A 23,795-nucleotide genomic window follows, 5' to 3' on the forward strand; every position below is an offset into this window, starting at 1 on the left:
CTCGCTCTGTCGCCCAGGCTGGAGTGCAGTGGCCGGATCTCAGCTCACTGCAAGCTCCGCCTCCCGGGTTTACGCCATTCTCCTGCCTCAGCCTCCCAAGTAGCTGGGACTACAGGCGCCCGCCTCGTCGCCCGGCTAGTTTTTGTATTTTTAGTAGAGACGGGGTTTCACTGTGTTAGCCAGGATGGTCTCGATCTCCTGACCTCGTGATCCGCCCGTCTCGGCCTCCCAAAGTGCTGGGATTACAGGCTTGAGCCACCACGCCGGCGGGAGATAGATAGTTTTAAAGATTATTGGTAAAATAAAAATTGTCTTCAAAATTTAAACATTTGGTCTAAGTTAGGCAGGTCAGATATTGTGTTTACTAAACTACACAAACTGCTTCTATGACTTTTGGAACCATTAGAGTCTCGGGAAGGCCTGGGGATATGTGAGGGTAGCCATGCCCCTTGGCCATGCTGGAAAGAGTCAGACCTTATCTGCACTACTCGCCAAGTTTTTCACCAAAAATAAAAGTTGCTAAGAGTTACACTGGGACATGCATACAAGGTGTGTAAGAAAAGTCCAATGTTTTTGGTAAAAGTTTACAAGAAGGCATGGGAATGTGGATTTTTTGGCCTAGTTTGGAGGGTTAAAAGATTATTTTGGCTGAGTGCAGTGGCTCACACCTATACATCCCAACAGTTTGAGAGGCTGAGGCAGGTTACTTGACCATTTGAGTCCAGGAGTTCAAGACCAGACTGGGCAATATGGCAAAACCATGTCTCTACTAAAAATATAAAACTTAGCCAAGCATGGTGGCGCAGGCCTATAATCCCAGCTACTCGCCAGGCTAAGGCACGAAAATCTCTTGAATCCAGGATACAGAGTTTGCAGTGAGCCTAGATCATACCACTGCACTCCAGCCTGGGCAATGAAGCGATTCTGTCTCAAAAAGAAAAAAAGAGGAAAAAAAAAAAAGGACTGTGAAATTTAAATAGGATAAAGCTGAGGTTTGAGCAAGTTGTGGATGGTTGTGAAAGGTTAATCTCATAAAAGAAATTCTATGTGTGAACATATTGGCTAAAGTTAAAGGGGGTATTATTCAGTTTTTTCAATAAATCAAATATTGAAATAAAAGCATAACAGTTTTCCTTGGAACATTGATCTGTTTTTTTTTTTTAAAATAAAGAGAGAAAGCAAAAATCTTATAAAAGGTTTATGAGAATCTTACCCCATGGTGAATCATTAAGATTGTATAGATTTGTCTATAAGGTTTTATTAAGAATTGGGTTTGACATTAATAGTACATTAATGCAAAAGTGAAATTTGACTTTCTTTCTTGAACAACATTTTCACATAATATTAAAAGACAATGAAAGATTTTTGTTTGCTTTTAAATAAGCTACAGGAAAAAGAAGGGAGGAAAAAGAGACATTATTTGGAAAGCTGTTTGCCCGCTATCAATGAGTAAAGGTTTTTTGCCTTTTAAAAATCTTTGAGTTATCAATTTGACTAAATAAATGACTTATGGTGACCTGGGATTTTATTTTATAATATCAAGTGCTTTAAATCTCTGATATTTGACAAACTTTCCAAAATCAAATTCTAAATGATGTCTTTTTCTGACCTGATTAATCATTTTAGATGTTAAGTTCCATAAGTTCAAAATGAAATGTTTGGCCTATTTGGTATATTAAAATCATACAGGAAGCATGGTCAAATATAAAACAGTGTTTGGCTTCCTTTGGATTTTATTTGTATGAATGTGTTGTTGATTTTATGCTCCAAAATTATGGGAAACTCCTGTAATTCTGACATGACTTATTATTGTATACTATCAGTAATTATAACTGCAATGTAAAATTGTTGCATGCCACAGAAATAACCAAAATTTCTAGTCAATTGTGTCTTTAACCGTGGCTGCCCTAAGACTTTTTGTCATTGTTAACTAAAAGTATCTGAGACAGGTCTCAATCAATTTAGAAAGTTTATTTTCAAGGTTAAGGACATGTGCCCAGGAGACTGTGCCATTCTCCAAAGATTTTGAGGGCTTCAATATTTAAAAGGGGAAGGATGGATATTGCGGGAAGAGGAAGAAACTTTTAAAACGTCTGGGTAGATAAGAGACAAATGGTTGCATCTTTCTGAGTCTTTGCCCAGCCTTTACACAGTTTACATAAGGCAGGGGAGTAGATGAATAGTTACTTATGCCATTGTCTGACTCAGTAAATCTGCATTTTTACATACGATAATGTAAACAGTAGGGGAGCCGAAGCAATCAGATATGCATTTGTCTCAGGTGAGCAGAGGGATGACTTTGAGTTCTAGTCTTTGTCCTGCACCTGTGAAAATAAGCTATCAATTTACACTGCCAGCGTGAAATTCAACAGAACGGTTCTAAGGTAAAGCTCTTGAGACCCCCAAGGAATTTACTTGTGGGCAAATTGTAAGGGAGGTATATGGCTCTTTTTTTTTAAATCTTTGTAGCTATCTTATTTAAGAATGGGAGGGGCCGGGTGCGGTGGCTCAAGCCTATAATCCCAGCACTTTGGGAGGCCCAGACGGGCGGATCACGAGGTCAGCAGATCGAGACCATCCTGGCTAACACGGTGACACCCTGTCTCTACTAAAAAATACAAAAAACTAGCCGGGCGAGGTGGCGGGCGCCTGTAGTCCCAGCTACTCGGGAGGCTGAGGCAGGAGAATGGCGTAAACCCGGGAGGCGGAGCTTGCAGTGAGCTGAGATCCGGCCACTGCACTCCAGCCTGGGTGACAGAGCGAGACTCCGTCTCAAAAAAAAAAAAGAATGGGAGGCAGGTTTGCCTGATGCAGTTCCCAACGTGACTTTTCCATTTTGCTTAGTGATTTCAGAGTTCCAAGATTTATTTTCCTTTCACATCATCTACAGCCAATTGTCTTGTTTTGATCCTCTTCAAAAGGTGGTTTATAATCAGCTATAGAACTCTGACAAGTACTCTTAAATGCAAGTTTATGATAACTTTGGAACGTGTGCCATTAAAATGGAGAGGAAAGAACTTCCAAGACTCTGTTGGAAAACTAATGAGTCTATAAGCATTCAGCAAAACAGGAACTAACTGCGTAGACTGAACTAATAAAAAGCCAAAAAATCTTCTTAGTTTTTTCTGCAATTTAAACTGACCCTGCTTATTCCTGTGAACCAACCAGTGATTTCTGGCTGCTGCTCAGAAAAAGAGAGGAATGAGTAACATAAAAATCTGGATCAATATCTAATTCTGGGCGCAGACGGAATTGGCTAGCCACTCCATCTCAGCTTGGTTCCAACACAGTTGTCTAATTGGTGGAAAGCCTCCTTATTTGGTTTACTTTGGATAATTTCTTAAATTGAACACTTATTAATCTTCTAAATATCACCTTTTGTCAGAACTCACAGTTATGAATGACCCTGACCATACTGTCGCTCTCTGACTAAGCTCCTCTCTATCCTGAATATAAGGTAACCTAATAGGCAGGAATGCCATCACACGTATTTCTCCTAAAGAAATTACAGAGGATGGATCCTCATCGCTCTACAACACTTAGGATGAAAAGTCCCCTTGTAAAAGGGAGGGGGAATGTGTCAGAGGCATTGGAACAAGAATGACTCCATCTTGAGTAGGAGCTGGGTAAAGTGAGGCTGAGACCTGCTGGGCTGCATTCCTAGGAGGTTAGGCATTATCTCGAAACTAATAGGGCTTATTTAGAATCGAATGGCTCCAAAGCAGGTAAGTTGAACAATTATCAAATTAAAGAAACATCCTGGCCAACATGGTGAAACCCTGAGTCTACTAAAAAAATACAAAAATTAGCCACGCGTAGTGGCACATACCTGTAGTTCCAGCTACTTGGGAGGCTGAGGCAGGAGAATCGCTTGAACCCAGGAAGTGGAGGCTGCAGTGAGCCGAGATCGAGCCACTGCACTCCAGCCTGGGTGACAGAGCGAGACTCCAGTCTCAAAAAAAAGAAAAAGAAAAAGTTAAAGCAGTTTATGATATTAAAGCATTTAGCAAGGCTGGGCACGTTAGCTCACGCTTGTAATCCCAGCACTTTGGGAGGCCGAGGTGGGTGGATCACCTGAGGTTGGGAGTTTGAGATCAGCCTGACCAACATGGAGAAACCTCATCTCTACTAAAAATACAAAAAATTAGCCGGGCATGGTGGTGCATGCCTGTAATTCTAGCTACTTGGGAGGTTGAGGCAGGAGAATCGCTTGAATTCGGGAGGTGGAGGTTGCAGTGAGTCAAGATTGTGCCATTGCCCTCCAGCCTGGAGAACAAGAGCAAAACTCTGTCTAAAAAAAAAAAAAAGGCATTTAGCAAATATTTCAGAGGCATTCGAACCAGAGCAACTCCCTCTTGAATAGGGGCTGTGTAGAATGACGCTGAGACCTGCTTGGCTGCACTCCCAGATTAGACATTCTTAGTCCCAGGACAGAAGATCAGTACAAGATACAGGTCACAAAGACCCAGCTGATAAACCAGGATGCAGTAAGAAGCTGCCAAAACCCACCAAAATCAAGATGGCAAGGAAAGTTGCCTCTGGCTGTCCTTGCTGCTCATTATATGCTAATTATAATACATTAGCATGCTAAAAGACACTCCCACCAGTGCCATGAGAGCTTACAAATGGCATGGCAATGTCTGGAAGTTAACATATATGGTCCATAAGGAAGAGAAATCATCAGTTCCAGGAATTCCTTGCCCCTTTCTCAGAAAGCTCATGAATAATCCATCCTTTGTTTAGCATATAATTAAGAAATATCCAAAAATAGCCAACCAGCGGCCTCGGAGCTGCTCTGCCTATGGCGCAGCCATTGTTTTGTTTCTTTACTTTTCTAATAAAAACTTGCTTTCACTTTACTCTGTGGACTCACCCTGAATTACCTCGTGTGAGATCCAAGAACCCTCTTTTGAGGTCTAGATTGAGACCCCTTTCCAATAACAAATCTATATTTTACTCAAACCAAGGAAAAGGGTGTGAATAACTGCAGTTAAGATTGTAACAGCTCGGCTGGGCACGGCGGCTCACACCTGTAATCCCAGCACTTTGGGAGGCCGAGGCGGGCAGATCACGAGGTCAGGAGATCGAGACCATCCTGGCTAACATGGTGAAACCCCATCTCTGCTAAAAAAAAAAAAAAATACAAAAAGTTAGCCGGGCGTGGTGGCAGCCGCCTGTAGTCCTAGCTACTCGGGAGGCTGAGGCAGGAGAATGGGGTGAACCCAGGATGTGGAGCTTGCAGTGAGCCGAGATCGCACCACTGAACTCCAGCCCGGGAAACAGAGCAAGACTCCGTCTCAAAAAAAAAAAAAAAAAGAGACTGTAACAGCTCAATGGGTTCACCTTGCCCACTGCCTAGTCAGACTGATTTATTAAGAGAGGAGAACTGCAATAGAGAAAGAGCGATTCACACAGGGCCGGCTTTGCAGGAGACCAGAGTTCTATTGTTACTCAAATCAGTCTCCCCAAGCTTTCAGGCAGCAGAGTTTTTAAGGGCAACTTGGTGGGTTGGGGGAAGCCAGGAAGCCAGGAGTACTGATTGGTCAGGAATGAAATCCACAGGGAGTAGAAGTTGTCTTCTTGAACTGAGTTCCTGGGTGGGGACCACAAGATCAGATGAGTCAGTTTATCCACCTGGGTGGTGCCAGCTGATCCACCAAGAGCAGGGTCTGCAAAATATCTCAGGCACTGATCTTAGCAGCAGTTTAGGGAGGATCAGAATCTTGCAGCTTCCAGTTGCATGACTCTTAAACCATAATTTCTAATCTTGTGGCTAATGTTAGTCCTACAAAGGCAATCTAGTCCCCAGGCAAGAAAGAGGTCTGCTTTGGGAAAGGGCTGTTAATGTCTCTGTTTGTTTGTTTGTTTGTGTTAGAGATGGAGTCTTCGCTGTTGTGCCCAGGCTGGAGTGCAGTGGTGGGATCTCAGCTCACTGCACCCTCCACCTCCCAGGTTCAAGCAATTGTCTTGTGTCAGCCTCCAGAGTAGCTGGGACTACAGGTGACTGTCACCACACCCAGCTAATTTTTGTATTTTTAGTAGAGACAGGGTTTCACCATATTGGTCAGGCTGGTCTCAAACTCTTAACCTCAGGTGATCCACTTGCCTCAGCCTCCCAAAGTGCTGGGATTACAGGCCTGAGCCACCTCACCTAGCCACCACCGCACCCAGCTTGTCTTTATTTTAAACTATAAACTAAGTTTCTCCCAAAGTTAGTTCAGCCTGTCCAGGAATGGACAAGGACAGCTTGGAGGTTAGAAGCAAAATGGAGTCGATTAAGTTAGATCTTTTTCACTGTCTCAGTCATTTTGCAAAGGCGGTTTCAAGATGGCCAGGAAAATCTTACACATGGAGAGTTCTTTAAAGTCGTAAGTTAAGGCTGGGTGTGGTGGCTCACGCCTGTAATCCCAGCACTTTGGGAGGTTGAGGTGGGCAGATCACCTGAGGTCAGGAATTCGAAACCAGCCTGGCCAACATGACAAAACCCCATCTCTAATTTTGTAAAAATACAAAAATTAGCCAGATGTGGTGGCACACACCTGTAATCCCAGCTACTCTGGAGGCTGAGGCAGGAGAATCACTTGAGCCTGGGAGGCAGAGGTTGCAGTGAGCCGAAATCGTGCCATTGCACTCCAGCCTGGGCGACAGAGCAAGACTCTGTCTCAAAACAAAAAAAAAGGACGTAAGTTAATTACTGGCTTTAGGGTGGAGCCTTTTAAGGAACAGGGCCAGGAAAGTATGCAGTTTCCAGGGACTAATAGGCAGGCTTGGATCCCTAAATAAAGGGAATCCAGCTATCCCTTATAGGAGTCTTATCTCTCGGGGGTGAGGGGGTGGGTATGTTTCCATACCTTCTAGGTGGTCAAGAGCATGGTTCTCTGATCTAAACATGCAAAGAACTGAATATTCCCCCATAACTGCCATTAGCCATCCCTTGAAGTATATTTCCTACCTAGCTATTACACACTAAGGCTAAAAGCTCTCTCATAATGTAATTTCTGATACCCTAAAAGTAAAAAAAAAAAAAATCAGGTAACACAATGCAAAACAGAGCAGAGCCTGACTTTTAACCAAATCTCTTATTACCACTCTAGCCAGGACAAATAGCCGATATTCCTGGCTTTCGGACTTTACCAAAGGTAACCTCCCAGGTGAAACCAGTAATACTTAACTAAGATTATGACTTAACCATGGATGTGTGTGTGTGTGTGTGTGTGTGTGTGTTTTGTTTTTTGCTTTTTTTTGAGATGGAGTCTCGCTCTGTTGCCCAGGTTAGAGTGCAGTGGCACAATCTCAGCTCACTGCAACCTCTATCTCCCAGGCTCAAGCTATCCTCTTACGTCAGCTCCCCTCGTAGCTGGGATTACAGGCACGCACCACCACGCCCAGCTAATTTTTGTATTTTTAGTAGACACGGGTTTTGCCACGTTGGCTAGGCTGGTGTCAAACTTCTGACCTCAGGGGATCCACGTGCCTCGGCCTCCTAAAGTGCTGGGATTACAGGCGTGCACCACCGTGCCCAGCTGAACCAAAGTCAATAAGGATCTAGGTAGGCCCTTAGCTGCCTGCAGAAGCGATCTATCCTAAGAGATGATTTGTCAAGATTTTGTTAATGGAGAGAAGACGATTCCAGAAAATCTGGGTGTTTACCACAGGCTGCGCACAAGGAAAGAAGGGAGGCTTTGGGATTCCTTGTAGGGGCAGGGAACTAGTAGGGGCTCTGGTGACTCCGTCTTGCTGTCTTGTATCCAGAACGGCCTGGGCTGCCACCTGGGAGAATGCTGTACTCGCTGGGTCCCAAAGTGATGCAAGGAGACCCCCAGATCTCCCTCAGGGAAGGGGTTGCTGAGGATTCTGGGAAGACTACACCAGCTGACCTGGGTGAACTTGTTTCTTGTTTGTTTGTCTTGCTTGTTTGTTTGTTTGAGACAGGGTCTTGCTATGTAGCCCAGGCTAGAGTGCAGTGGTGTGATCTCGGCTCACTGTAACCTCCATCTCCCAGGCTCAGGTGATCCTCCCACCTCAGCCTCCTGAGTAGCTGAGACTACAGGTGTGCACCACCACACCTGGCTAATTTTTTATATTTATGTAGCGACAAAGTCTCACTGTATTGCTCAGGCTAGTCTTGAATTCCTGGGCTCACGTGATCCTCTCACACTGGCCTCCCAAAGTGCTGGGATTACAGGAGTGAGCCGCTGTGCCTGGTCTCAACATTTTTTTCTTTAATTTCAAGTGACTCAAAAGAAAAACAAGGACAAATAAAAATAAAGTGTTAAGGCATAAACAGTTAATGGGCAATCAGTTCCTTCCTAGCGCATTTGAAATTACAGACACTTGACAATGATGCCATCTAGTGGAAGATTAGCAGGTCAGACGAAACTCATCTATTTCTCCTGATTCTTGCTCTGTCAGTCCATAGCTGTGAATAAGTGAGTTTTGGTGGCCATCCCAGGAGTGGAGTGGTGACCTCCCAATTGTGGGGCATCAGCACCCAGGAACAACATCCTGTGAATGGTCTTTCCTGCTTCTCTGAGTTTGCTGGGCTCTCCTCTGGTCTTTCAGGTTCCAAAGAGAAGAATCTAGCACTTACTGAGTACCTCCTGGTTAAATGTCAGTTCATTAGATGGCCAGCTGACTCCATCCTCATGATGACCCTGTGACGTGTTCTATTTCACACATGAAAAAACCCAGCCTGGTCAACATGGCAAGACCTCATCTCTACAAATAATTTAAAAACTAGTCAGATGTGGTGGGGTGTGCCTGTGCTCCCAGCTACTGGGGAGGCTGAGGCAGGAGGAGTGCCTGAGCCCGGGAGCTCAAGGCTGTAGTGAGTCGTGATCACACCACTGCACTGCAGCCTGGGCAACAGAACAAGACCCCATCTAAAAAAAAAAAGAAAAGAAAAGAAACTAACTATAAAGGTAGTCTGTCTCTTTGTAGGAAGGCTGAAATACTTGTTTGTACATAGTGCTAGAAGAGCCTTACTGTTGGAATTTACAGAGGGAGAAGCTGAGATATTTGCTCAAAGTTGCTTGCTATTCAATGGGAATGGTGTTTGGGCTGAAACTCAAGTTTTTTGGGCAAAAAAGTTGCAGTGAGCACTGCAGCCTCGACCTCTGGGGCTCAAGTGATCCTGCTGCCTCAGCCTCCCCAGTAGCTGGGGCTGCGGGCATGCTTCATCACACCTGGCTAATTTTTTTTATTTGTGGAGACGAGGTATTGCCATGTTGCCCAGGCTGGTCTCCTGAACTTAAGTGACCCTCCCTCCTTGGCCTCCCAGAGTGCTGGGATTCCAGGCATGAGACACCATACCTGGCCTGTTTTATATATTTTCAATGTACTATTTCTGTATTACATATTTTATATACTTTTTAACATCAATAGTTTGTCTGTATTAGAAATAACAATGTAAAAGTGAAATAAGCAATGAGAGTGTCCAAAGCTATTTTAAAAGTGTTTAGGGCGGCCAGGTGCAGTGACTCTCACCTGTAATCCCAGCACTTTGGGAAGCCAAGGCAGGTGGACAGACTTGAGGCCGGGAGTTTGAGACCAGCCTGGGCAACATGGTAAAACCCCGTCCCTACTAAAAATACAAAAAATTAGCCAGGCATGGTGGTGCACGCCTGTAATCCCAGCTACTCGGGAGGCTGAAGCACGAGAATCACTTGAACCCAGAAGGTGGAGGTTGCTCCATCTCAAAAAAAAGAAAAGAAAAGCATTTAGAAGCTGCGACTGATAAATTACAAATAGATGTGTTTTCGTCTGACCTGCTAATCTTCCACTAGATGGCATCATTGTCAAGTGTCTGTAATTTCAAAAGGGGGCAGGAACTAACTGCCCATTAACTGCTTATGCCTTAACACTTTATTTTTATTTGTCCTTGTTTTTCTTTTGAGTCACTTGAAATTAAAGAAAAAAAAAAGTTGAGACCAGGCACAGCGGCTCACTCCTGTAATCCCAGCACTTTGGGAGGCCAGTGTGAGAGGATCACGTGAGCCCAGGAATTCAAGACTAGCCTGAGCAATACAGTGAGACTTTGTCTCTACATAAATACAAAAAATTAGCCAGGTGTGGTGGTGCACACCTGTAGTCTCAGCTACTCAGGAGGCTGAGGTGGGAGGATCACCTGAGCCTGGGAGATGGAGGTTACAGTGAGCCGAGATCACACCACTGCACTCCAGCCTGGGCTACACAGCAAGACCCTGTCTCAGACAGACAAACAAACAAGCAAAACAAACAAACAAGCAACAAGTTGAAGTTCCCTTCAGAAATATCCTACTATTTCAAGCCTATAGAGGGTAAACCAAATGAGTTGCTTGTTAAAAGAATTTAGTCCTTAGATGAAAAATACCATCAAATGCATGTAGAGTTTCTTTTAGTCCTGCAGAAATTCACCCCTGATACCTTGATTATCACAGAGAAAAATGTTTTCGGCTGCTTTAAAATGTTCCATAATTCTGAGCAGGCTGGCAGTCCTACCTTTTCACCGTCAACAACCCCTCCATTATTTTTATTATGTATTTATTTATTTTATGTTTTGAGGCAGGGTCTCGCTCTGTTGCCCAGGCTAGAGTGCAGTGGCACAACCATGGCTCACTACAGCCTTGAACTCTGGGGCCTCATCCCCCCAACTCAGCCTCCTGAATAGCTGGGACTACAGGCATGCACCACCAAGCCCAGCTAATTTTTGTTTTGTTTTGTTTTGTTGTTGTTGTTTGTTTGTTTGTTTGTTTTAGTGATGGAGTCTCACTATGCTGCCCAGGCTGGTCTCAAACTCCTGGGCTTATGTGATCCTCCTGCCTCTGCCTCCCAAAGTGTTGTGATTATAGGCATGAGCCACCACTACTAGCCCCTTCATTATTTGTATTTTATAAATCTCATTATTGGGAATATTTTATCCAAAATAGCATTGACTAAGTAGTCAATGATTTTTCTATTTGTATTTACATGTATATTTGATTAATTAAAGTCCTCAGTAGATAAGGGACAACCTTGCTAGGATGATAAAACTCCATCCCTGCTGGGCGCAGTGATTCACGCCTGTAATCCCTGTTAGCCACTGTGCCCAGCCTGTCCTGTGATGTTTCTGACCTTGAGTCTTGCCCTCTGCAGGCCGTGGGCACCGGGAAGACAAAGCTAATGTGACTGTTTAGAATGTATTTCCTATCAGCAGGGCACAGTGGCTCACGCCTGTAATCCTAGCACTTTGGGAGGCTGAGGCGGGCAGATCACCTGAGGTCGGGAGTTCAAGACCAGCCTGTCCAACATGGAGAAACCCCATCTCTACTAAAAACACAAAATGAGCCAGGCATGGTGGCCCATGTCTGTAAGTCCAGCTACTTGGGGAGGCTGAAGCAGGAGAATCACTTGAACCTGGGAAGCGGAGGTTGCGGTGAGCGGAGATCGCACCATTGCACTCTAGCCTGGGCAACAAGAGTGAAATTCCATCTCAAAAAAACAAACAAATAAACAAAAAAGAATGTATTTCCTACCTTGGTGGCTTCTATGGGTTCCTGGGCAGCTGGGATGGTTTTTGCAGTTGTATTTTGCTAGAGGTGATAGTGGGGAGGAAGTGCATGGAAGGTAAAGCTGGGCTTTTTTTGTTTTTTGTTTTAGATGGAGTTTTGCTTTTGCTACCCAGGCTGGGGTGCAGTGGCATGATGTTAGCTCACTACAACCTCCACCTCCCGGGTTCCAGCAGTTCTCCTGCTTCAGCCTCCCTAGTAGCTGAGATTTACAGGCACCTGCCTCCAGGCCCAGCTAATTTTTTTTTGTATTTTTAGTAGAGATAGGGTTTCACCATGTTGGCCAGGCTGGTCTTGAACTCCTGACCTTAGGTGATCCATCTGCCTTGGCCTTCCAAAGTGCTGGGATTATAGGCATGAGCCACCCCGCCCAGCCAAAGCTGTATTTTTTTAAGCAACAATATTATTCTAGGCATTGTGCTAAATTTAACAGCTTTACCTACCATAAAGCTCACACATTGTAAGTGTATAATTAATTCAGGGTCTCTTAGGCTTGCACATAAAATACAGGATATCCAGTTAAATGTGAATTCCAGGCTGGGCACAGTGGCTCAGGCCTGTAATCCCAGCACTTTGGGAGGCCTAGGCAGGCAGCTCACTTGAGGTCAGGAGTTTAAGACCAGCCTGGCCAAAGTGGTGAAACCCCGCCCCTACTAAAAATACAAAAATTAGCTGGGTGTTGTGTGTGTACCTGTAATTCCAACTACTTGGGAGACTGAGGCAGGAGAATCACCTGAACCAGGGAGGCGGAGGCTGCAGTGAGCCGAGATCGCGCCACTGCACTCCAGCATGGGCAACAGAGTGAGACTCTGACTCAAAAAAAAAAAAAAGAAAAAAAAAAAAGTGGCCGGGCGCGGTGGCTCAAGCCTGTAATCCCAGCACTTTGGGAGGCCAAGACGGGCGGATCACGAGGTCAGGAGATCGAGACCGTCCTGCCTAACATGGTGAAACCCCGTCTCTACTAAAAAATACAAAAAACTAGTTGGGCGAGGTGGCGGACGCCTGTAGTCCCAGCTACTCGGGAGGCTGAGGCAGTAGAATGGCGTAAGCCCAGGAGGCGGAGCTTGCAGTGAGCTGAGATCCGGCCACAGCACTCCAGCCTGGGCGACAGAGCCAGACTCCGTCTCAAAAAAAAAAAAAAAAAGTGAATTCTAGGTAAACAGCAAATGATTTCTTTTTTCTTTTTCTTTCTTTTTTTTTTTTTGTTTTTTTGGAGACGGAGTTTCACTCTCGTTACCCAGGCTGGAGTGCAGTGCAATGGCGCAATCTCGGCCCACTGCAACATCCACCTCGCAGGTTCAAGCAATTCTCCTGCCTCAGCCTCCCAAATGGCTGGGATTACAGGCATGTGCCACCATGCCCAGCTAATTTTGTATTTTTAGTAGAGATGGGGTGTCTCCATGATGGGCAGGCTGGTCTCAAACTCATGACCTCAGGTGATCCACCCGCCTCAGCCTCCCAAAGTGCTGGGATTACAGGCGTGAGCCACTGCGCCCGGCCCAGTAAATGCCTTCTTAGTGTAAGTATATCCCATGCAATATGCAAGGATGCTCCATCTGAGACATACTTATATTAAAAATAATATTTGTTGCGTATCTGAAATTTAACTAGGCATCCTGTATTTTTATTGACTACATTTGGGAACCCTACAATTTGTGAAGACAGAGTTATACAAGCAACACCACAATCCAGTTCAGCACATTTTCTTCACCCCCAAAAGTTCCCTCTAGCCCATTGGCAATCGTCCTCCGATCCCTCTCCAAGTCCCAGGCAACCTCTGGTCGGCATCCTGTCTCTATAGATTTGGAGAAGACTGTATTTTTAAGTGGAGAGACTTGGCTGTTACATAACTTTGTTTAAAACCCGAGTATTTGCATGAAGAGTTTTGTTTCATTTTTTCAAGCGAAACCATGCAGGAGAGTGGCTGCCCAAGGTGGGGTTTGTCTTTTGCTGTCTGAGTGGCCCCTGGGATGCAGGTATGTCCCTTATTTAAATCTCTTGGTGTTTACAGACCACATGGGTAACCCCTATTGTGGCAAGGCTGAGGGCCTCTTCACCCGTCACTGAGTGTGGGGACTGTTTTCAGGCCTGGGCAGGGCAGGGAGTCTGGAGGGGATATCAGGCGATCAGAGGGGCCATTCAAGAATGCTGCAGGCTACACTGACAAAATGCTGGTCCTTGGCTACCTGGGACCAGTCCTGGAATGACTTAACTAAATTAACTATTATGAATCAAGGTGCCTAGCACCATGCCTGTTGCCTAAACGGTAGCTGGAAAATAGTCTCCCATGAATCCAGAGGGACATTTGCTCCACACCTAGTAGGGCCTAAACCTCTAGATCTAGAGATATCCATGAAGGATGGCTCTTGCTTTAAGAACTTAATTCTTTAGTGACTAATGTTTCCAGAGCATTAACCACAGGCAAGCATTTTCTAAGTGCTTTACATGTGTTAACGTCCAGTCCTCATAGACACACTGTGAGGCAGATGCTCGCATTCTCTCCATCTTGCCTATGGAGAAATCAAGGCTCAGAGAGGTTAAGCAAATCCCCTGAGGTCACACAGCTAGTCTGGGCCTAGAAGAGCCTTTTCTCCTACTACTACTCTGTGTTGCTTCACCATATGGTGTAAGTTCTGTGGGAGCCCAGAAAGCAAGGCATCTGAGCTACTGGGAAGGAGGGATGAAACAACTCCCCTGAGGAGTTAGCTGACCAAGGAAGCAGGGAACAGTATTTCAAGCAGAAGGAACAGCACATGCAAGGGTTACAGGCAAGAGACCGTGGCCTGCATAAGGAGTGGCTGATGAGGTTTGGGATAAGTGACTTCCCAGAGCATTTCAAAAACTCAAATGTTTTCTTTGGGGAAAATGGTCTGATTTTGGCAAGAGAAAGAATCTCAAAAGAGAGCCTTGAGACCTTCAGGAGCTATTGTTAACTTGGTGAATTGTCTCTGGTGCATCTCTCTCCCTCACAAGGCCTGTTTCTTCTTCTGTGATAAAAGGGCTAATAGCACCTGTGCTGTGGGCTTATTTAATAGAACACAGTCTTGTGTAGGGCATAATATAAGAGAACGGAATGGAATCATGTAGGTGGCATGCATCGAGAGCTTCACATGTGGCATGTGGCCACCCAGTTGTGGCACAGCCCTGGGCCCCGATGCATTTTTTTGGGCATCCATGCTTTACTGACATGTTGAAGAGGAGCTGGGAATTTGTTTTCCATCTGGCAGAGTCCCTTCTGTCTTCCTCTACCTGCGGTTCTGGGGGCTCAGTCTGGAGAGGTGCCAGGCCGCTAACCGACTCTGGTGTTGGGAATGCATTTGCAGGGAGCCAGGGGAAGGGAGCAGTCTTATTGCCGGCTCCCTCCGGGCTCCCTTCCTGGTGATTTATCACTATGGAAACTGAGCTCCTTTCCTCTTCGCGCTGACGGCTGTTGGGGGTGCACATTGTTGATGCCGTTGCCGCACGGGTCAGAAGTTCCTTCCTCTTTCCTGCTGCAGAAATGCCACAGTAACCTACGTGGCCCAAGAACTGCAGCTTACACCTGAAGAGCCCAGTCTTGGGAAAAACAATCTCATCGGATTCCCCAGGGCTCACGGGGGCCTTCTGGGTAAGCAGAGCCGGCCTGAGAACAATGTCAGGGGAGAACAATGCAGCCACCGGGCTGAGCTGGTGGCCCTGCTGTTCCTCTTCCTTCAGCTTCCCTAGCTGGGGGTTAAAAATGGACTTACAGGCAGTGGCAGATAGCATCATGTTAGGCGGCAGAAAACTGAAACTTAGAGTCTCTTAGTGTGGGCAAAGTCTCCCGTGACAGCCCACTTGCGGCCGGTGCCCAGCCCTGCATATGCCACCCATGACATACACCCACCCACTGCATATGCCCACTCACTGCATATACCCACTCACTGCATATGCCCACTCACTGCATATGCCCACCCACTGCATATACCTACTCACTGCATATGCCACCCACTGCATATACCTACTCACTGCATATGCCCACCCACTGCATATGCCCATCCACCACATATACCCACCCACTGCATATACCCACTCACTGCATATGCCCACCCACTGCATATGCCCATCCACCGCATATACCCACCCACTGCATATGCCCACCCACTGCATATGCCCATTCACCGCATATCCCCACTCACTACACATGCCCATCCACTGCATATGCCCATCCACTACACATGCCCACCCACTGCATATGCCCACCCATTGCATATGTCCTTCCATCACATGTGCTCACCCACTGCACAGGCCTGGTGAGAGCTGGCTCTGCTGGACTTGGTCCGGCCCTCAGTAACCACTCCTTAGAGGCCAGTGCCTGGATTAGAGCACCCTGGGCATGGCATCACATGTACCTGTGCCAGGTCCTAGACTCAAGGACACAGGGCAAGGGGGGATTCCAGAGACAACAAAGGAAGCTCCCTGGCCAGGAAGTCCTGAGACACTGCCAGGCCCAGCAGTCCCCTTGCTGGCCACACAGACAAGACAAATGGCCAACCTCAGGGCCTCAGGGTCCTTCTCTGTAAGTTGACCTAAGGGATTCCTCTGTAGGCCTCATCCTATGGGGGATGGGAGAGAGGGAGCTAAGAGCACTTCCTACTTGCCCATCTCTCTCTTAGAGAGGTTCATCTAAGAGTAGTTTTCTGGGGAAACTGGCCTTGAAACGACCTGGGAGAAAAACATTTCATTTAGGAGTTGAGGCTTGTCAATGACATCTCACAATAATTTGCAGAAATCCCCTTTACCTCCCCGAATATACAAGATCTTTTCTAGGTGGAAAATGTCCTTGTTTGTTTTCCATTTAGAATTTCCCCTTTCTGGGAGCATATTTGCTCCCTCTCACCCTCAGAGAAAATTTCCAAGTTCCTTCCACATTCTAAAGAGCAATGTGAAAATTCAAGGTTTTTTTTTTTTCTTTTTGAGACTGAGTCTCGCTCTGTCGCCCAGGCTGGAGTGCCGTGGCATGATCTCGACTCATTGCAACCTCCGCCTTCTGGGTTCAAGCGATTCTCCTGCCTCAGCCTCCTGAATAGCTGGGACCACAGGCACAGGCCACCATGCCTGGCTAATTTTTAGTAGAGACAGGGTTTTACCATGTTGGCAAGGTTGGTCTCCAACTCCTGACCTCAAGTGATCGTTCTGCCGCGGCCTCCCAAAGTGCTGAGATTACAGGTGAGAGCCATGGCACCCGGACTTATTTTTTAAATAGAAATATTTTTATTGAGATAATAGCACATTTGCATGCATTTGCAGTAAATAATACAGAGATATGTACCAGTTTCCCCTAATGCTAACATTTTGCAAAACTACAGTATACCATCACTACCAAGGTTTCTGGTTTTTGTTTATTTGTTTGTTTTGTTTTTGAGACAGGGTCTCGCTCTGTCACTCAGGATGGAGTGCCATGGCCCAATCATGGCTCAGTAGCCTCCACCTCCCACCTCAAGCAATCTTCCCACCTCAGCCTCCTGAGTAGCTGGGACCACAGGCATGTACCCCCAGGCCTGGCTAATTAAAAAACAAAATTTATGTAGAGATGAGGGGGTCCCACTATGTTGTCCAGGAGGGTCTCGAACTCCTGGGCTCAAGTGATCCTCCCGCCTCAGCTTCCCAAAATGCTGGGATTACAGTCACGAGCCATAGCGCTGGCTGCAACTGGTCCATTTTTAAAAAGCTCTAATTAAAGCACGTCCTTGACATTTGGGAGGTATCCATCCGCAGGCCCAGATGTTTTCTCACATTCTGAGTATTAGGAATGTTTACACAGGCTCCTGACATGGTCCTAAATCACATGAATCTCATTTCTGTCTAGAAGCACCATATCCTGTGCATATTCTCATACCCCAACTTGGCTACCTTTTTGATTTTTATGTATCTATTTATTTTAATTTTGTTTAATCAGGTAATGAAGCTGTAAAGAAACAGGAAACATGAAGACAGTTGTATAGAACAAGGTGAAGGATTACATCCTTGAATAACCTTGGTGAATACATATGTTATATTCAGTGTATTTCAACTATTTCAGACTTTGATCCCTTCCATCTTTGTTCTAGACCAAATATTTTTCTATTGTGGAGCATTTCAAGAAGTCCTGAAATGTTTCCTTTCTTCTTTTCTTTTCTTTTTTTTTTTTGAGACAGAGTCTCACTCTGTCACCCAGGCTTGAGTGCAGTAGCGGGATCTCAGCTCACCTCTGCCTTCCGGGTTCAAGCAATTCTCCTGCTTCAGCCTCCCGATTAGCTGGGATTACAGGTGTGCACACCATGCTCAGATAATTTTTTGTATTTTTAGTAGAGATGGGGTTTCATCATGTTAGCCAGGCTAATCTCAAACTGCTGACCTCAGGCAATCCACCTGTCTTGGCCTCTCAAAGTGCTGGGATTACAGGTGTGAGCCACCGCACCCAGCTGTGAAATGTTTTTCTTCTAGAGGCCCTGTGTGAGGAATTGGGGCTCAGGGCTGAAGGCAGGCAGCATCACCACTTCAGCTGTGGGATCGTGGGCAAGAGTACTAACCTCTCTGAGAGTCTTGTTTCTCTCTTGTGAAAGGAGAGTAATAACAGTAACTGACTCATAGGATTAAAGGAAACGTGAGAAGTATGTAAGCACTCAATAAATATTAGTTATTATTGTTTAAGTAAAAGCTCCAGAGTGGAGTCTTATAATTTTTAGGAGTACAATCATAACTCTCATACAAATATAAAATGAACATGTGTCAAATATTTTATTTAACTTATCAATTAATGAGTGAACCAGTGAAATGCTATAACTTACTCAAAGGAGAATCAAAGAGCATATGTATATATGCTTAGATTGATCAATTGATCATTAGATACACAGATATCTACCATCAGGGATGCTAAAATGAATTGGCTTAAAAAATGTAAAACTGGCCGGGCGCGGTGACTCATGGCTGTAATCCCAGCACTTTGGGAGGCTGAGGTGGGCAGATCACCTGAGGCTGGGAGTTTGAGACCAGCCTGACCAACATGGAAAAACCCTGTCTCTACCAAAAATAGAAAATTAGCCGGGCATGGTGGCACATGCCTGTAATCCCAGCTACTTGGGAGGCTGAGGCAAAAGAATCACTTGAACCCAGGAGGCAGAGGTTGCAGTGAGCTGAGATCGTGCCGTTGCACTCTAGCCTGGGCAACAAGAGTGAAACTCCGTCTCAAAACAAAAGATGCAAAATTGCTCAGTATCATTAGGGGAATTATCAACTGCATCATCCCCACTGGACACAATTTGCATATCTCTGGACAACCTGGAAAATTATAAAATATCTCAATGACAAATATCTCATAGAGTCAGATAAGCTGGAATAATGCACTAGACAGTGTCTAGTTTTTGTTGAAGACACCCAGGAACCTTTTAGGCCTATTTCAAACCCTTTCACAATTTTTCCTGATGCTTGTTCATTTGATATGAGGTCAATCAAAGGACAATACTTAAAGTTACCCATATCCCTATAGAATTTTATGATATTGAGGCCCACAGTGGCCTTATGAGGAGCAATCTACAGGCTGGTGAGCTGAGGCTTGGGCTCACATGAGTTCAGAAGTCCACAAATCTCCCCCAGGGTAGCTCCTCCTCCCTCCTCCCTTTCTTTTTTTTCTTTTCTTTTTTTTTTTCCTGAGATGGAGTCTCACTCTGTCACCCAGGCTGGAGCATAGTGGTATGATCTTGGCTCACAGCAACCTCTGCCTCCCGGGTTCAAGCGATTCTCCTGTCTCAGCCTCCCTAGTGGCTGAGATTACAGGTGCCCACCACTATGCCTGGCTAATTTTTGTAATTTTAGTAGAGATGGTGTTTCACCATGTTGGACCAGGCTGGTCTCGAACTCCTGACCTCAGGTGATCCTCCCGCCTCAGCCTCCCAAAGTACTGGGATTACAGGCATGAGCCACCGTGCCCTGCCAGCTCCTGCTTCCTTTCATGGCAGGTGGTGCAAAGCAGGATTGATCTTGGACCCTCAAGGCCGAACTAATGAAACTGTGCTACGTGGAACTGATGCGGGGCAGGTGAGCTCCAGAACTGGGGCTTAGCCTGGCAAGGTTCTTGGCTTTGCCCAGCAAAGAATTCAAGTGCAAGCTGGGGGAGCCAGTGGTGTTAGACAGCAACTTTTATTGAAGTGGCAGTACACAGCAGCAGCAGAGGGGCTGCTCCTTGTGAAGCAAGGCTACCCTATAGGCAGTGTGCCCAGAGCACCAGCTCAGGGCAGTTCTCCATCATATGTGTGCCCATTTCTAGTTATATGCAAATTAAGGGCCAGACTCTACAGAAATTTCTAGAAAAAGGGTGGTAACTTCTGGGTGGTCAGGTCATTGCCATGGAAAGGGGTGGTAACTCCCGGTGTTGTCATGGCAATGGTAAACTGACATGCACACTGGTGGGCGTGTCTTATGGAAAGCAGCTTTCTCTCAGTCCCTGTTTAGCTAGTCTTCAATTTGATCCAGTGTCCGAGCCCTGCCTTTGGAGTCTGGTCCCGCCGCCTACCTCACAACATTTGTACAGCACATTTAAAAAGTAAAACTCGCCAGGCGCGGTGGCTCAAGCCTGTAATCCCAGCACTTTGGGAGGCCGAGACGGGCGGATCACGAGGTCAGGAGATCGAGACCATCCTGGCTAACCCGGTGAAACCCCGTCTCTACTAAAAAATACAAAAAACCAGCCGGGAGAGGTGGCGGGCGCCTGTAGTCCCAGCTACTCGGGAGGCTGAGGCAGGAGAATGGCGTAAACCCGGGAGGCGGAGCTTGCAGTGAGCTGAGATCCGGCCACTGCACTCCAGCCTGGGTGACAGAGCGAGACTCCATCTCAAAAAAAAAAAAAAAAAAAAAGGCTTCATTGAGATATAGTTCACATGCCATACCATTTACCTATTTAAACCGTGCAATTCAATGGTGTTTCGTATATTCAGAGTTATGCAACCATCACCCCAATCAATTTTAGAACATTTTCATTATCCCAAAAAGAAACCTGTATTCTTTAGCTATCACGCCTAATCCCCCAGCCCTAGCCAACCAAACTACTTTCCATCTCCATAGATTTGCCTTTTCTGGACATTGCATAGAAATGGAATTATATAATATGTGGCCTTTCATGTGTGGCTTCTTCCACTTAGCAGGTCTTTAAGGTTCATCTATAGTGTAGCATGTATCAGTATTTCATTCCTTTTGTTGTTGTTTAGAGACAGAGTTTCACACTGTGACCCAGGCCAGAGTGCAGTGGTGCAATCCTAGCTCACTGCAGCCTCAAAGTCCTGAGCTCAAACAAGCCTCCCATCTCAGCCTCTAGAGTAGCTGGGACTACAGGGGTACACCACCACACCAGGCTAATTTTCAAAAATTTTTGAGGGAAGTTGGTGGCAGGTGAAAAAAAAATTTTTTTTTTTGTAGAGCCAGGTTCTGGCTATGTTGCCCAGGCTGGTCTTGAACTCCCGGCTTTAAGCAATTCTCCAGCCTCAGGCTCCCAAAGTGCTGGGATTACAGGCGTAAGCCACCATGCCCTGCCCAGTACTTTATTCTTTTTATTGCCAAATAATATTCCATTATATGGATATATCACATTTTGTTTACTCATTCATCAATTGATGAACATTTGTGTTGTTTATACGTTTTGGCTATTGTGAATACTGCTTCTATAAAGATTTGTTACTTTTTTTTTTTTGAGACAGAATCTCGCTTTGTTGCCCCAGGCTGGAGTGCAGTGTTGTGATCTCGGCTCACTGCAAGCTCCGCCTCCTGGGTTCATGCCATTCTCCTGCCTCACCCTCACGAGTAGCTAGGACTACAGGCGCCCGCCACCACACCCTGCTAATTTTTTGTATTTTTAGTAGAGACATGGTTTCACTGTGTTAGACAGGATGGTCTTGATCTCCTGACCTTGTGATCCACCCGCCTCGGGCTCCCAAAGTGCTGGTATTACAGGCGTGAGCCACTGCGCCTGGCCCTATAAACATGTTTCTATGTGGACATGTTTTCAGCTCTCTTGACTATATCCCCAATAGTTGAATTGCTGCTGAACCACATGGTAACTCTAGTTTTAATTTTGGGGGAATTGCTAGCTGTTTTCAAAGTGGCTGTATCATTTTACAATGCCATAGTAGGCTATGGGCATTCCTGTTTCTCTACATCCTCATCAATGCTTAGCGTCTGTCTTTTTGGTTATCGTTATCCTAGTGGGTATGAAGTGGTATCTCACTGTAGTTTTGATTTGCAATTCCCTAATGACTAAAGATGTTGAGCATCTTTTTATGTGTTTGGGGTCTTTTTTTTTTTTTTCAATCTTCTTAGGAGAAATAATCTGCTCAAATCTGGTTTTTTTGTTTGTTTGTTTTTGTTTTTGTTTTTAAGACGGAGTCCCATTCACTCCATCGCCCAGGCTGGAGTGCAGTGATGCGATCTTGGCTCACTGCAACCTCTGCCTCCTGGGAACAAGCGATTCTCCTGCCTCAGCCTCCTGAGTATCTGGGATTAAAGGCGTGTGCCACCGCCCAGCTAATTTTTTGTATTTTTAGTCGAGATGGAGTTTCACCATATTGGCCGGGCTGGTCTTGGATCTCCTGACCTTAAGTGATCCTCCTGCCTCAGCCTCCCCAAGTGCTGGGATTACAGGCGAGAGCCACCACGCCCGGCCCCTTTGCCAATTCTTTAAAGTGGTTGTGTTTTTGTTGTTGAGTTGTAACAGTTCTTTATATATTCAAGATCCTAGACCCTTATCAGATATATGATTTCCAAATATTTTCTCCCATTCTGTGAATTACCTTTCACTTTCCTAATGCTATCCTTTGCAATAAAAACATTTTTAGTTTTAATAAAGTCCAATTTATCTATTTTTGTTATTTTGTTGCTTGTGCTTTTGTGGTTTTGAGAACAGAATGCACAAATACCTGTTTTGGCTTCAGTGCCTGGGACATGACTGTGCTCTTCCCCAATCAGCGGCCAGGCTGTTGAGTCTGGCTCTTCAACTCTCCAAGACTAATGAGATCTGCAGCTACAGGTGGGGGAAATGGAATGGCCGGTGAATCTCATTTCCCATCACCATCGTCATGAAAAAGGTGATTGGCCTCCTGTGCCTGTTGCTGGTAGCCCTCTGACATGTCTGTTGCCCACCTGCCTCCACCTTCCTCCCCCCACCCCACCCTCAGCTGCTCAGAAAAACCACTTCCTGAAGTTTACTCCAGCAGGCAGCTTTTTTTGTGTGCAGTTAATGAGTTGCTATGTTTCGGAACTGCGTTACTTACCTGGTATTTGAAGGCAGGAGCGCTGCAGGTAGAAATGACTATGTGTCTGTCCTCCTTCAATTCCACTTGGCTGAGGAGAAGAAGTGAACAACACCATGTGAGAAACAGAGTCCTGGGTGAGTTTAAGCCTGGTGGGAACTCTTGGGGTCCCTTGGTTATGTAGGAGTCAGTCACTTGATCAGTTACCAAGAAGCCAAAGCAATGGGGGAATCTTTGCCCCCACCCAATCAAGGAATCCACCAAGGTCAAGGGGAAGAAGCGGGGAGAAAGGAGAGGCCCACAAATAAAAACCCATTCAATTTACTATATTGAAAAAGGCCAGGCCAGGCATAGTGCCTCATGCCTATAATCCCAGCACTTTGGGAGGCTGAGGCTGGAGGATCTTTTGAGACAAGAAGCTGGAGACCAGCCTGGGCAAGACCCTATCTCTACAAAAAGTAAAAAATTAGCTGTGCATGGTGGCGCACACCTGTAGTCCCAGCTACTTGGGAGGCTGAGGCAGGAGGATAGCCTGAGCCCAGGAGTTTGAGGCTGCAGTGAGCCATGATTGTGCCACTGCACTCCAGCCTAAGCGACAGAGTAAGACCCTGTCTAAAAAAAAAGGAAAAAAAAAAAGATGTTGGCTGGGTGCAGTGGTTTACACCTGTAATCTCAGCACTTTGGGAGGTTGAGGTGGGCGGATTGCTTACGGTCAGGAGTTTGAGACTAGCCTGGCAAACATGGTGACACTCCGTCTCTACTAAAAATACAAAAATTAGCTAGGCATGGTGGTGCATGCCTGTGATCCCAGCTACTCGGGAGGCTGAGGCAGGAGAGTTGCTTGAAACCAGGAGGCGGAGGTTGCAGCAAGCCGAGATTGCGGCACTGCACTCCAGCCTGGGCAACAGGGCAAGACCCTGTCTCAAAAAAAAAAAAAAAAAAAAAATGCTAACTGATACACAGATGACAAATAAGCATATGAAAACATGCTCTATATTGTTAGTCAATAAGAAAATGGATATTGAAACCGTAATAA

General features: G+C 45.7%; 1 protein-coding gene across 3 annotated transcripts in view; it reads left to right on the forward strand.

Moving 5' to 3' along the window:
- Positions 1-23,795, forward strand: part of PECAM1 (platelet and endothelial cell adhesion molecule 1) — a 101,453-nt gene that overhangs the window by 4,025 nt on the left and 73,633 nt on the right. The window contains exon 1 of one of the 3 annotated variants that reach the window (XM_033183965.1): positions 13,423-13,501. The exons of 1 other annotated variant lie outside the window; for it this stretch is intronic. The gene's annotated coding sequence lies outside the window, so the exon portion shown is untranslated. Of the gene's footprint in view, positions 1-13,422; positions 13,502-22,743; positions 22,897-23,795 lie in introns of those variants that run through there. One more of the 3 variants, XM_033183964.1, reaches the window with a different exon arrangement.

This window comes from Trachypithecus francoisi, unplaced genomic scaffold, assembly GCF_009764315.1.
Source record: "Trachypithecus francoisi isolate TF-2019V2 unplaced genomic scaffold, Tfra_2.0 Lachesis_group20, whole genome shotgun sequence".
Taxonomy (NCBI): Eukaryota; Metazoa; Chordata; class Mammalia; order Primates; family Cercopithecidae; genus Trachypithecus; species Trachypithecus francoisi.